At 40.6% G+C, this 16,170-nt stretch overlaps 1 pseudogene; it reads right to left on the minus strand.

Annotated features, from left to right (window-relative positions):
* Window positions 1–52: 52 nt before the first annotated feature.
* On the minus strand, window positions 53–15,881 carry LOC115578031 (arf-GAP with Rho-GAP domain, ANK repeat and PH domain-containing protein 1-like; annotated as a pseudogene).
* Window positions 15,882–16,170: the final 289 nt, after the last annotated feature.

Below are 16,170 nucleotides of genomic sequence, written 5' to 3' on the forward strand. Positions count from 1 at the left end.
TTGTCATCAGGGAGCGCCAGAATCAACAACAATTAACATTCCTTGCAGCTTCTTTCATGTTTAGAAAAAGATTTTATTCATAAAATGTTTCCTCACAAGCAGACAGGATAATTTTACAGATCAGTCTATAACACCAGTAAATGTGTATGTGGTTTTCTACATAACCTGAGAGTTCTGGTTTTCTGATTGGCTCCAGGTCTAGACTCAGTAACTGCACGCTGTAACCAGAGTTCTCTGATTCAGGTGTTCACTGAAAGTGTCAGCAGTTAAGACACCAAGAGAGAGCAAGATTAAAGGGACAATTCACCACAAACTCAAAAATACTAATTTTCCCCTCACCTGTGGGAAAACCCTGTTTGCTTAAACAATTTCTACAACCTGAAGTGATGTTACAGACTATTTAACAAACACTTTCCACCTATTAAATTACAGTAAACTCATTGCACAAATGTAGAGGCTGCTATAACTGACAAAGGAGAGAGATATACTGCATACTGATATTTGGTTTCACTTAAGACTTTATATCATAAATATTTCTTTATGTGTATAAAAGATTTGTTCATGAGTAAAACACTGATTTTACATGACAGGGATTAAAAGTGTGAGAAACAAAACTTCATTAGTAAACTTCATATATACTTCACCTGAATTTATTTATAAAAGTGTGTTGAAAATATTCATCTGATGTCCAAACTTGGATCGTCTTTAACCATTTAGAACCCATGTTGACACGCTTGTAACAAACACCTAAAATCTTTAAATGTCCACTTTTAAATGAGTCTGGGTTCTTATGGGTTAAGGACAGAAAGGTATGAGTCCAACTTTCTTCTTCTTCCTCCTCAGAAGACAGTGATCTGTTCTTCCCCCTCTTCTCTCTTCTCTGCCTCAGGTGTCTATAGAGAAACAATTCAGTTACTGTTTAACTCTTTCAATGTCAAATATCTGCAGTTCGAACAGACTTTGCTGTTATCTTTATAACCTTAATTGAAATTTTGTCAGAAAGAGCATCAGAAACAGAGAAAAAACAATATAACACTGTAGCAGGATTACAGGTGAATATGTATTAAATGCATTTGTATTGAGTGACATGTTTACCAGAAACAACAGTGTGTGATGGATGATGAACTCTCTGGTGAGTCTGAGCAGATCCTGGTTCAGAGTCTGAAACAGAGTCGGGACCAGAACCACAGCCAGATTGTGAGCCGACATCTTGTTCACCTGAGAAAACATCTGGACCCTGAGGGGGAAACACATCAGGTGAGAGAAACACACCTGGAGTCGGATCTACCACAGTCTGGTTTAAGTCTTCACTCTGAGGTTGTCAAGTGGACAACTGTGATACGACTATATCCTTTTTCACACAGAGATTTCACTGTCATCGTAACGAAAGCTTGACTCTTCACCACCCTTGTTTGTTCACATTGAACCAAGCAGCGGCAATAAAAAATTGCTCCAGTGTGTCATTACATACAGCAAGACGGCTTTGTGGAACCCAAAGATGCGTGACGGCACACGGCATACTATTGAGATCTGTGTGGTTTTTATTGCATGTCACTTAAACTATCTTCAGAGCTTCCTTTTCAAATGCCAAGTCAACAGCTTTCATCCATAACACATCAGCTTACACTTTAACTGCTTGATCTGTTATCTAGTCAACCCACACCTCGCTACCTTCATCCCTGTCTCTTCAGCTGACACCTCATGTCCTTTTAGTATCAGGGAAAAACTGCCTCATTTTACTTTGACTTCTCGTTGTGCATTTGAGTTTTGTTTAAAAAAAGACTTTGAAAATGTGAAATCATCTTTTAAATTCAAATGTATCAAAGACCCTCTGAGATCCCCAGTACTCCACCCACCAAAAACATCTTTTACAGGTCACCAACCAAACTCTGGTCGGTTTAAGGTGTATAATTTTGTTTTAAATAACATTGTTTTTCATGTTTCATGCCACATTTTCAACATATTTGAACTAAAACACTGACGAATCAGCCTGAAAAACATGTTTCATGTGTGTGATTGCAGAATGTAAAAACAACGTACTAAAACGTCCCAAAATCCCACAAATATGACTGACGACACCACCTCAGTGTTTAACATACAGTCACTGACACCACCTACTGACCGAAGACCAGTACTACAAGCGCAACACTGAGTTTACGAGGTCTGGTACAGTCTTACGTGTAGAAGTGTCCAAACAGTGCATTGAGTGTTGCTCGGTTGTCGTCAGGAAGTTGTCGTAGCAAACGTCGGTAGGCTGAAAACCTGGGTCTTTCATCTGAAATCACTGAGAGTGAAAAGTGCTGTTAGAGTAAGTAAAACAGTAATACTACCGTTAATACTGCAGTTTCCTCCACTACTGCTCCGACGTAACTTTTACTGTTACACAGATACTACTGCAGTAGTACTGCAACAATTTACAGCTTATGTGATTCAGTCTGACATATAGATATTACTAATTTGGGTACTTTTACTTCAGGTTAAAGATCTGCAAAGAGTAGTATTGTATTAACAACAGTACAACCATTCCCTTTCGGTTTGGCGGTACTTGTGTTACACATACTTTTACTGAACTGCAGCCAATAGTACAACATATTCATGTACCACATGTATTTGTACTAACCTGCGGCATGCAGCCACTGCTGTTGGTCTCTGCCTGGGATCAAACTCTCCTGCTGGCGGACATATTGTTTGAGGGCAGAGCACACGTCCAACACACCCTGCTCATCGCTCTCCAGGGGGGCAGAGCTAGGTGATGTCATCAGAGTCTGCACCAATCGGGTGACTTTGGGAGCGATTCCACAGCGCCGGTACAAGCCCTCAATCTTTAGACCTGCTGACATGCACACCAACAGTCAGACTGTCATACAACTCTTTGCAGTATGTTCAGTTTTGTGTGAATATAAACTGACCGTGGGTTGTGATGTGGGAGATGCAGCGTTCGATGGCCGGTGGTACCGAACCTCTCGACCCCACATCCATCACCGGGTACAGAGACTGACGAGCTAATGCGGGTTTGGGTGGAGGAGGACGCTTTGGACGTGGTTTCTGACTGGTCAAAGCTCTCTGCAGGTGGTTGAACCAGGACTGACAGCTGTGCTGCTCCTCAAAACGGAACGACACACTCCTGATGAGAAAAACAACAAAAAGCCGCCTGTGATGTCACACATACCTTTGGTAAATTGAGCCAATCAAAAGTCAGGAAATATAAATGTAAAAGTAAAAATCTTTGTTTGTACAGCTGATTAAACATCTTTCATCTTTCATTTTGAATTTTGATACATCTTTATTTTCTCAGGAGGGAAACAATTGTATGTATTGCACACCTGTCTGCAGTCACCATGGTGATGATGTTTTCAGATGGATCCATGTCTGAGAGAGAAAATAGCAAGATGTGCTGTTTAGAGACGAAGCTTAAGCATCAGATTTTAAATCAAACTGATTCTCAAGGTTCTTAATTTTGTCTTTATTTCTTTTTTCTTTCCAAACAAAAGTTCAGCTTCCTCAGGAGATCAGAGAAAATCAGAACTTTACACGGTTAATTAAAAATTACCGTTGCTACTGAGCGTGCACAGCTCAATACTCAGAGGTTGCTGTGTGTTTCTGTGGATGGGATGAACACTGATTCCGTCCTCCCATAGTAACAACCAGGCATCAGAATGACTTGAGGTTCCACCCGCTTCCACGACACACACTTTACTGACAGCAGAGGCTCCACCCACCTCTGCATAGGACACGCCACCTGGGAGAATAACCTGAAAACATGAACTCAGGTTATAATCATACCTTAAAGTCAGGTTGACGTTAGTGTTCACCCAGAAACCAGACCTGAACCTTTAAACATCTGAAGGTGAACACCAGACATGTCCTCACTCCTTCTTTAATGTCTGAAAACTCAAACTAGTCCTAACAGAGATTGTTAAGCGCACACACACACACACACACACACACACACAGACACATACACACACACACTCAGGTTTACCTTCAGTATGTGAACCAGGTGACTCTGCAGTGCGTCCTGGTTGTCAGTAGCACAGATTAGCTGATCGTTTAATGTCACCATCTCAAACGCATGAACTTGTCTGAAAACACATGAACACATGGACACATAAGCCATTAAAAAATGCACTAAAACTCACATGAAAGTAGTAATTTCACACAGCTGTGATCTTTTTTTTTTTATTGTCATACCTGCAGCTACATTGTCAAACATTTAATTAAAAAGATTTAACTGTGATCAACAGATTGGTGGTTCCTAACCTGAGTGCCAGGGCCTCCACAAAATGAATCCAAGATTACTATAAAATATAAACTAAGTTCTGCTGCACAGCATTTTTCAGATGTTTTCAGAATGTAGATGTAGCTCCAAAAAATTAGGGGGCAGCGTATCATCGGAGCAACCAACAACTGCTGCCCTACTTGCTATTCTCTATTATTCTATTGCCCATCAGAGAGATAAATCATTCTGATTGACTGTTCAGCTAAGCAAATCAGTGTACAAGAAAATAAATAAAAAGGAAATTACCTTCAGGCTGTTGCTGTGGAATCCATGATTTGACTCATTTAGTGTGGTTAGAAGTGACTAAATTAGGGAGAGTGTTGTGTGGAAATGATAGGATAATACGTTCAATGAACGATCGTTCATGAACTCGTTCATATTTTGGGCGAATGTGAACTGAACGTACTGTATTCTGCCCGATGAACGTTATTGTGAACGCGTTCATTCTGGCGTTTGTGAACGGCGCGTTCTCAGAGTTTAACTTCGTTCAAGAGAGTGCCAGATTTCCATCGAGCCTTCCAGGCGAAAACCGGCTGAAACACACCGTGAACAGCCTTAATATGTAGAGGGAAAACACCCTGGCTGCTGTGTATAAAAAGGACGCTGGCCGAGAGGTTTGTACACGCAACTCGTTTCACTTTCGATCAAAACGAAACTTAACTATTTCAGACAGAAACAGCTGCATACCAAACATGCAGTGAGGCATTACCAAACGAACACAGATTAATTCGTCCTGAACGGACATAACACTGGAAACACCAGCCTCCACAGAGTCGCACCCCCGCATGCGTCATCAATGTGCTAAGCATGGAGGCAAAAACAAATGAAGGCCACACATCTGTTTTTTTATTGTGATATATCTAAAAAGTTTTGGAGTGATGTTGTCGGATCTGATTTATTTTATGCTGCTAACTCTGTCCATTCTCTAACCCTTACCCTTAAACATGTTATTTGCTATGTTAACCCAGAAGATAATGCTCTTGAACACATGATGAACTTTGTTATCCTATAAATGTTTTATTCACAAACAAAAATTTGCAAAACCACCACCAAAATTTGCTCATTTTCTCTTGGAAATGAGCTCTTTGCTTAAATTTTGTTAAATAACAAAAAAAGTAATGCCTTACTGAGTCATAATGAAACGTTTTTCCCTGAAGCCACTGTCTGAACTATCTATTTATTTATTATTTTATTTTTCCCTTTCTTCTTCTTTTTTTAAATTATTTATTTACTTATTTATGTATTATTTTATTTTTAATTTTCAATTTGTACTCTATCCTGTACCACAAACCTGAAACGGCACATTGAACTAAAGCACCCGGCGAGCCTTTCAAGGTATGTGCAAGTGAATAAAAAATCAAAAGACACAGCAACGGCAAGCCAAAACAGATCCTCTACCACCCAAATTGCATTAACGGTGTACAGTAGCGGCTCCGCTGTCTTCATCTCCCAGCCGCAGCTGGACAACCTGGTTTTGCAGAATATTGTGGGAGAGCTGCAGTTTCAGTGTTAAAACTGATAATAATTTTGAAAAATAATAGCTTGCACCAATATATTGAAGAAAACACTATGAACTAGTTCATTTTTGGAACTGTGAACTTAGTTCAAAATTTTGAATTATGAACTATGAACTGAACTAGTTCATTTTAAAGTTTGTGAACTGAACTTTGAACTAGTTCATGTAGAAAGTGAACTTTCCCAACACTGGTCAGCTGTAATCTTTACGGTGTGTTAAAGTTCAGCTTTTTGGCTGGAACACAGGCGACATGAGGTGATGCAACAGTCCGCCTTTGTTGCTGCCTGTTCTTTGACATCTGTTTGATAAGCAAGGATGGTGGGAAGTTCACCCCTTTGTGAAACACTTGATTGTATAAAGGAGATTACTACTTGGGCTCACGAACACCTCAGCAATCAATAAAAACAGTTCTTTCGTGAATGACTGCATTCTGTTTCAATTAATTTTTTACAACTTTTGGGGATTTAGAGTTGTATTAGTTGAATGAGCAGTATCAGAGCCGTCTCTTGCTATATGCGGACTATGCAGGTGCATAGGGCCCCCGCACCACTAGGGGGCCCCCTTAAGTTGTAAGTTCAGTCTCAATATCTGAGGAGTGACCCGACAGAAAAGGTGTGAAAATACTTGGCACCTGGCCTGCTGATTGGTCAGATCTGCTCTCTACCGATTGGTCAGATCTGGTGTCTACTGCGCCTGCATTAAGCGAGCAGAGGCGAGGCGAGTTGTGCTGAGCCACCAGTACCGTTCATTTAGGGCATGGCATCAAAACAAACCTATTTATCTGGTTCAGAAAAAAGAAAAAAGAAAAACTAGATGAAGAAAAACGCTCACAGGATAAAGGTAAGGTTTGTTTTCATGATGTGGATGGAGGGGGAGCTTTCATGTCAAATTTTTCAGCTAGCTTAAGTGTTTGCTTTAGGAACTGACTGAAGTGACCTGTTCTGGTGAATTATAGCAGGTCCAGCACGTTGGCATTACATTTGGGAGGGAGGGTGTGTTGTTAGGCAGAAGTCTGTCATGTCTGCTGGATCCTCGTCCACTGGAGCTGCTGTTCCCTCATAGACCTCCTCTGCACTTCAATATCTGCCACGTAACATTACTTTAGGATTATTTTAGTGTGTCCTCAGTTTATAGATCTCTAATGTGAAGCTTTTTAAACAACACTAATGCATATTAGACCTATTGTGGATTATTATGGACTATTTTGGCAGTGGATTATTGCTCTGAGTGGATTATTGTTAACTCTCCTGAGTTAGTTGTGTCTTTATCACATTTATTAGAATATTTATTGTGACAATATAATTTGAACAATTGTGCCTACATTCCTACAGTTTAGTTACGTTTTTCATGTATTATTTTGTCAAATTAAAGTAAATTTAAAGTAAACTATACTATATATGACCGTGAGTTAGTTCTGCCCACAGAATATAGGTTAAGACCATATCATCATTTAGGCACAAGTAGTCCACTTTGTAATACCCTGTGAAATATACAAAAAATGTTCCTTCAGTATCACAAAGTGATCATCACTCATTTATCTTTGTTTATAAGAAGTAAAATGTGTTGAAAACTGCTTAAAGGTGACAACTTTGAAATTGGGTGCATGATTTAAAGGGACACTGTAGAGTATATTTTGAAGTTTAAAATAAAAACAGATTATGAATTTCTGCATTAGTGTAACATAACTCAGTTATATAGTATGAATATTTGCTTAGGATCTATTTTGCTTGGTAACCCGAGGAGTTTTGTTTTCGCAGTAGTAATACCGAAATATTTTGGAGTCCTGGACCAGGAAGCAGCACGACTGCCTTCAGCACCACCAGACCAGGATGATTAAGTTTATAAATGTTTTACAATTTAAAATAAACATTTTTTGAGGCACACTTGCATCAGTTTCAGTTATTGACCTATAGAAGATCCCCATTGTTTACCTTGTATTATCATTCTATATCAGTTCAACTTGCTTGGGTGGGTCAACTTAAGAAGTGTGATTTTAATTTGAGAGAGGTTTTCAAGACTCTAACCTGTTTTCCTTTTAAAATGTAATAGATTGCTGCACCTTTGTTGATCACCTAAAAGGGTTATGAATCTATCCATCGTAGTTTGACAAAATAGGGCCCCCGAACAGCATCTTGCATTGGGCCCCCAAAAAGACAGAAATGGCCCTGGGCAGTATCAGAATCAGCAGTTGGTATGTGTCAGTGATATTTACCCGTCTTTGACAAAGACAGACAGAACTTCTCGCAGGTCGAGGACGTCACACGCTGCAGAGTCGTTTTCCAATGAGAAGAGAAAACGATCGTCTTCCAGTTTGCCATGAAGTTCCTCCTCTTCCTCATCTGCACACACACACACACACAGACACAAGAGGGTTTGTACATTAAAGCAATCTGTTTTCTGGCAATCAACAGTGTTTAAAACAAAAATTTTGAGCAGCAGATTTGAAAAGTTTGTTTCAAACATCAACAAGTTGTTTTGTTTCGACCTCATCTTTTTGTTGATCATTTCTAACAATTACACTTTTTCGTCTGTATTTGTGGTTCTACATGCTCATTATGAATTCATTCAGGTGATTCATCCCACCTGAGGGGGCGGAGTCAGGTCTCCTATTAGCTGATTGCGGCAGGTAAGGCGGGACCACTGAATAAAGGAGAAAACACAGACTTGAGTAAAGAATCACATCCAGGTGAGTTTTTAAACAGAATGTTAATGTCAATGACCACACCCACCAGTGATGTCATAGTGTACTGCAGTACAGCAAGGTGAGAGGCCAAGATGTATGTAACCATTTGTGTGCATTACCTGTGTGTGTTACCTGTGTGCCAATCAGGTGTTACCTGAGTATTTCTGTGTGTGTGTGTGTGTTACCTGTGTGTTTTTCTGTGTATGTAACCTTTGTATTTTGTGTGTTATTTGCATGTGTGTGTTACCTGTGCATTACCTGTGTACTCGTTGAGTCGGAGCAGCTCGGTCTGCAGAGCCTGACCCGCCCTCTCAGCCAGCAGGATGGCGGAGGGGCTCTCAGGGTCTGACTGACACACCTGCACACAGGTAACATCACTCAATTGCAGGAGAAGAATCTGTTGATGTTTTTGATGCTAACCACCAACTCAGTTTTATACTGGTGCAGTCACCATGACAATGGAAGCTCCTAGATTTACTTGGATCCTGACTGGCTGTGAGCTGTAACTCTACCACAGGAAATATTTCATCATCATTTATTAAGTTGCTCACTACTCATGTAACATTTCTAGTAATTGCTCTCGTACTCTTACTCAAGTAAACATTTTTATGACTACTTTTACTTCCACTCAAGTAACTGTTTATGAAAACAGTACTTTTATCTGAGGACATTTTTTTCATGATACCTTCACTTTGTAGCTTATATGTTACAGAGCAACACTTTAAACTGACAGACATGTAGTGAAGTTTCACTGCAAGTTAGACTTAATATTGCACAATATAATATTTACAGGATAACTAGACATGCAAAATCATCTGCATACAGAAATTATTCTGTTGATTATTTACTTCATATATCCGTGTGTGTTTGTTTGTGTGTGTGTATGTGTGTGTGCTATTAATGATTATTGATCTAAATGACAGTCATAAAAGCCAAAAGAGGAAAACCATCCAACCTTTGCTCCTGAGCAGATGAGAGACATTGTTTCTTCTACGTCATCACCACAAACCACCTGACGCAGCCTCTGAAACACAGACACAGACACAAACATATATTATCATCATCAACAGACACATGTGTACAGGTAATGTCTTATGTTTAAATATAAAAATGCCATAGCTGTATTTCCTCTAATATCCACTAGATGCTGTTATAAAACTTAATTGAAGTCAATTGAAAAAAATAGTAATACAAAAACAATTAACAAGTCACATTAAGAGTCCTGTTATGATCACTGATTGGATATTTTCACAATAAAACTTCAATTGAGTGTATCATTATTCATTTGGATTACAGAAGCATGTGGAGTCGAACACAATTCTATCATAATGCTCTGTTTAAATAGATAAGTGGATGTATTTATATGTACGCAAGTATTTAAGTGTATTTCTTGAGGTACGTTATTCAGATGTTTTTTTTATATGTTATATGATTCATAATTAGTACTGGTATTTATACTTTATATATCAGCATTTACATTTTGTCTATAACCTATTGGTCACGTAGGAAAACTGATTTTTTTCTAAATTCTGAAATAAATGTGCTGAATATGTACATAAATATGTGATTCATATGTTTTTGGTTGCTGGTAAAAATCTTTACACAATGTATTTCATTTACAAACACGAGTCTATAAAAGTAACTGAGTCAGACCTGATTCATCTGAGAGTGTGAGGAGGTCAGAGTGTGAACTCGTCTGTAGCGTCCCTTGCTGTATTTATCCTGGATGAACTTCAACCTCTCCTCATCAGACGACTCCGGACGCAACTGCTCTGTCGCCGGCACAGCGGGAGCCCACACCTGATTGGCCAGCTGGTTACCGTAGGTAAGAAACAACTGGGAGAGGAGGCGATAAAATGTCACGTATCAATGGTTCAGTCCCCCCTTACTTTTATGACTGGTTCAGTCGGCCATTACCTGTATTAGTGGTTCGGTCCAAATCTTGTTGTCCAGCTTCAGACTGCGTACCTTTGACAGGCTACTGCCCAGAGATCGATGATGACCTGGAAACAGACGCTGTTAGTGTATGCATCAGCATTCCCCACTGACACGCAAATATATTTGTAATATTTGGGACAAAATTTGGTTAAGTTGTGTATCCGTCTTTGGTGGTTTAGATGACTGCCTCATCTAAAAAAAATCAAATTTATCTTATGAAGTCCTAAAAAGTATAAATTCCCAAGTCCTTTTCACTTTTACATTTTATTGCTATGTCATAGCAATAAAAAATAAAATATAAATACAAATAAATAAAATAAATAAAATGTCAACTACTTTATAGTGTATTCAGAGGCGCTAATCAACATTTTCAGCCAATAATTTGCAGTTTTATTCACAATGGTAAACCTTGAACAGTTCTGTAATTTATCTTATTTGTATCAGACAACATGGCTGTAATGTTCTGGAACTAACTGTAACTTTCTATTTCTGATCTTGCTCCATACAAATCTGTTTTATGGTTTGTCTAGACTCTTGCAGGTCTGGTAAATGTTACAGAAAGATCCTAGTCTGGGTTGATACAGAAAAGTCAGCTTACGACATTTAATGTGAAACCACCATCTTTCACGAACATTAACCAAAGTGTTTTTTTGTTTTTGAAAACCATAGACTGGACAATAAATTAGTAATATCTAAATGTAACACATGGGGGTGAACACGTTAGCTCGTACTTGCACAGGCCTGACAGATGACCAGCAGCAGGTTTGACTGATGCCCACTCAGGATGGCAGCACCACAGTCACCACACACTTTGTTGTCGGGGTTTTCCCAGAGACGCAGCGCTACCTGGCTGTTGGATAGAGCACCTTGAATAGATGAGGACAGTTTTTCCCAACCAGTTGGACAGATCCTTAGACGAATCAACGGAGAGGCTTGCAGGCAGGGGCCAGAGCCAACAAGGGGAGAAGAAAGTAAAGAGGAATGAAGAACAAAGAATGAACAAGACCTTAATATATCTTTAGTAAGGACAGTAACAGGTGGCAGGTATTCAGATGGACAGACAGACAGATAGGTGTGTATTGAAGGTTTGTATGGAAGTGATGAGAGAAAAACGAGTGTTTTCCTGTAGATTTGACCGAGGCAACATTCAGGGGGACAGAGAAGGTGGCGATACCCAGCTGGAAGCCCTCCTTGTTGGGATAAATCCAGAGGTCATGACCCCAGATAGCAGCATAGACACGGCTCCGCGGGGTCCTTGATGGTGATTTGTCCATGGATTTCTGGGGGGGGCGGGACTTGGCTGCCCTCGAGACGCCAGCAGAGACGTGACCCCAACCTTCGTGAACCTCTGAGAGATGAAAAATACATGATTAAGAATAATCATATACTGGAAACTTAGTTTTGACTCTGTTGTTTTCTGGAATCTGCAAATAATCTCCCTCTTGCATGCTGCGCGCTCTGATCCCAAGTGGACAGCTTTAAGTAGAGGTTGTGAATGCACCATAGATCCATTGAGGACATATTTGTGATCACTCAGGCCACATTTGGAGGGTGGTCTGGGCTATGTATGACCACATTATTTTTGCAGTGTAAACACAGATGTGTCATAGGCCACATTAAAGGCCTACTCAAATGCCGTCCTCTGTGAAACAATAAGAAGCCACAAGAACAGACAGCAATATTACACAGCAGCAGCATTCTTACCATCATTATGAGCCATGAAGTCATAATGTTTCTTCCTGAAGTAACAGAGAATCTGCCCTTATCCTGTTTCTTCACATTGGTGATACTGGAGACATGAAACAGCACCTCACTGAACCGGTCCTGCTCAGCAAAGCAAACACACCCATCACTGTATAGAAAGACTGACAGAGATAGGTATGCTGAGATAGACATACAGGTAGGCAGATGCTGACTTACTGTGCGTTTTTTCCAAAGAGACATCAGCTGTCCATCCAGCGTCGCCCATAAAACATTGTGTCTATCAGAGAAAGAGAGGAAAACATGTCTGTATATGTATGTATCTGTCTGCCTATCATCCATAATCTGTCCTCTGAATCAAGTCTGTTCTGACTGCAACCTCTGTCCTGATCCGGTGTTCCTCAGGAATCAATCCTCTGACCCCTGATGTTTTACAACAGACTGTTTAAATTCCCAGTGAAACAGCTAATAGAAATTCCACCTTGCTTCAGCATATAGTGGCGTATTTTCTGTAATAGACAGCAGTCAACACATCCCATCCCACCCCCAAAACCACCAAATCGCAGAAACTGACTCTTCCTGGACTTGCAGCTCCCAGTGACCAGGACGGAACAACTGCTTTTGAGAAGATGAAGGCCAGTATGACTGTTATAGAGTACAGAGATGGTCAGAGTGCGCAATGTCCGCTTACTGAGCTAACGACTAACCTACAGTTAGCACTTACAAAGCTACTGGTATCTGTCTACCAGGAAATTGTATAAATCACCTTTGTGCTTTACCCCGGGAAAACCCGGAAAATTTTTTCTCTAAAAGACATTACCTAGTTTCCCCGAAATCAGAGAATTAAGTTATAAAGTGTATTTTTGTACAGTAATCTCTGAGGTCAGAGCCTTCTTATAGATCCATAGCAGCGCCATAAAGAAAAGCATAAAAAAGTCATGGAATAACAAACTCTAAAATAATGTTAAAAATATCTTCAAAACAGCTCTTTGTCACTATTGGGCCTGATAGGTGGTGCATAAGTGAGATATGGAGCTGGACATATGCTGAAATAAATGCTCAAACAGTACGTTTTACTTGTGGTAACTCCAATGATCTGTGGATTGACTTTACCCTACACTTAGTTTCAGTTCTACTAGGATCTTATTGAGGTTTGTTATAAATGACTGACTCAACAGCAGCAAATCTGAAAAACAGTAATGATGATGGTGATGGTAATGTCACCTGAAGCCCTTCCAGACGTCCAGCCAAGCTTGATCGGACCACAGCGCTCTGTGGAGTTTGTGGAGTTGAACTCCCACTTGCCCCCCTTCTTCCTGGACACTCGAATAGTGGCCGCTCTGCAACATAATCAACCTTTAAGCGACTGAAGCTCTTTCTCTGTGCAGTATAAAAAAAATCAGTCACATTCTTGGGAAATGAACTTGTATTCTTGAATTCTGGAGTAGAAACTCCTGAAAACAGGATGACACAGTACGAGCAAACAAAACAACATTGTTAAACAGTGAATACAACCTGTGAGATGATCGAAAGATACACCTGTACACCAGAAAAGACTCACAAGAACAAACAATGCAGACTGAAAAAAGATGTGTGTGTTTGTGTCTGTACATGCCTACCTCGGTTTCTTCTGTTTCAGAGGCTTTTGTGATTGGTTAGGAGGACGAGGAGGGGCGGGGGCTGGCCGACTGGGGGTCAGATGACTTGATGGAAGGCTGCCAAACACAAATATCAAAGATGTGTTAGAAGCAGCACAGATTTGATTAGTAAACAGTGCTCATTCTAGTGCTGTATCCATACTTGTTGGTGTTAGCAGGATCTCCTTCCACTGGTCCATCAGCACCAGGGGGGGGCAGGGCTAACTCCTGTATCTTCCTCCTCATTGGATGAGTCAGTCTCAATTTCCTCTTGACTGGCCCAAGAAGCCACAGAGTGACATAAGGGTTTTTCTTCTTTGGTGGTGTGAGGACCTGAACCTGGAACCAAAACAAATCGGAATCAGACTGACAGGAGGGTCAGGAGACAGAATGAAATGAGCTGTGGTTTCAGTACCTTCCTCTGTTGGCTCAGCAGCGTCCTCTAATGGAGGTAATGTCACTCCAGAATTCTGGTCCAAAGTTGACATCACCAGCTGTGACAGCGCCCCGACATCTGGATACATAAACGCAGCTTGATTGAAACGTTTGATTGATTGATTGATTGACTGATTGATTGACTGATCGATGTACCTGTGTGAGCATCTCCAAACTTCTGCAGTGAGGGGGGTGGGGCGGAAGGGGTGGCTGGGGTTGTCATGGGGCTAACAGCAGGGTTAGCCACACTGCTAACAAGACCTGCTAAGCCGGGTATGTTAGCAAATGAGCTAACAATGCTGTCTAAGCTAACAGCACCTGTGTTATTAGCAGGTACCGGTGTGTTGGTCGAGGTGGAGTTTAATGAAGCAGTAGCTGGGTTAGCCACAGTGCTAGCAGCCCCTGCTAAGCTGGGTATGTGAGTGGTAATGCTGTTAGCCATGCTGTCAATTGATGGGGGAGCTGAGGGGGCCGTCAGGGCAGGTGCAGTGGGGGCGGAGCCACCGATGGAGGTGGCGAATCCAGCCAAAGATGGTATGTTGGTGGCGATGAGATCAGTGACGCCAGCCAGAGTTGGGAAGACAGGGTCGCGATCAGACCCACCAGAAGGAGGAAAAGGAGGAGCATCTTGACCTGAGGAAAAGGACACAGTGACATCATCGTCAGACATCAGCTGATGGACTGAAAAATCCATCAATCAAACAAGCACATATCAGCGTCCAAGTGCACGTCCTGTAACGTCAAACTTGTAAGTACAATCAGTTGTTAGACTTTCAAAATAAGGGTCTTAGAATGATTCCTGAGAGATACTTTCACGATAAGAGTTCTAGTATGATAACTGAGGGGAAACTTTCACAATAAGACAGTATTTATGATCCCTGAGGGGAGATTTTCACAATAAGAGTCCTGTTCTGGATTCTATCAAAATAAAAGGTTTGTTCAAATGTTCTAGTGCTTTTCTTAAATTTTCTTTTGTCATTAAACATCCTGTTTTCAGATTCAAACCAAAAACATGTTGGCCTGTCTGTCAATATGTTGATTTTAAATCATTTGCATGCATTTTGTGTCCTTCGAGATCCACAACCACTCTGAGACAAAACCAGCTGTGTCTTTCATTTCAGCAGTAACATGTGATTTGGTCTTCACTTGAGATTAAATCATCACCAGCCAGAAGACAAACTGGTTTAAGATAATCACCAGCCTGCTGTTTCCACAAACATCAACAACAGATGTGCAGGAACAAACCGGTTCGACTGTTCAGACCGAAAACATGCAGCAACACGTCAGCAGAGTCTGACATAAATATACTGAGTGACAGTCAGTCAGGTTTTCTGTCTTCAACATGTAATTCTAGATGCATCATCAAGCTTTGTTTTACTTCTAATACGATCAATATGACTGATATAAAACTTGATGACGGTGAATGATGCAGCGTTAACGTGTACCTGTGCTCAGGTGAAGTCCATTAGAGAAAACTGGTTGCAGATTTTCACCAATCACATCCCTGAAAGATTAAAAGTTTCAGTTGTTTTCATGTTTAAATCCAACAATCAACTCTTTTTTAATTTGTGTAGATTTTTGTTGTGTAGATTTAAAGGTGAACTCACCTGTCCAAAGAGGAGGCAGAGGTGAGTCTGTCCCTCACGTAACGAGATCGGGCTTCGGGATAGGGAGGGAGGGAGGAGAACTCATCTGTAGGAAAAGAAAGACACTTACTGGAACAGTTATCTATCAGGAAGCATCAGCATCTCACTGAGCGCCTGTTAACGGAAAGTTTTGGTTGATTAGAGAGTTTATCTATCGATCCAGCATGTGTTATGTTTTGATGTGAGCTGTCGGACATGTTGCGTGCAGCTAATGATTAAGACGGAGAGTTTACGTATTTGGTATGAATGTTTTTTTTTAATCTGTTAATCTGGGACACAGACGATGACATCACAAGTGTGAGTCACGGGTCAACACATGACACATGACATCAAGT

The sequence above is a fragment of the Sparus aurata genome, unplaced genomic scaffold (assembly GCF_900880675.1).
Source record: "Sparus aurata unplaced genomic scaffold, fSpaAur1.1, whole genome shotgun sequence".
NCBI lineage: Eukaryota > Metazoa > Chordata > Actinopteri > Spariformes > Sparidae > Sparus > Sparus aurata.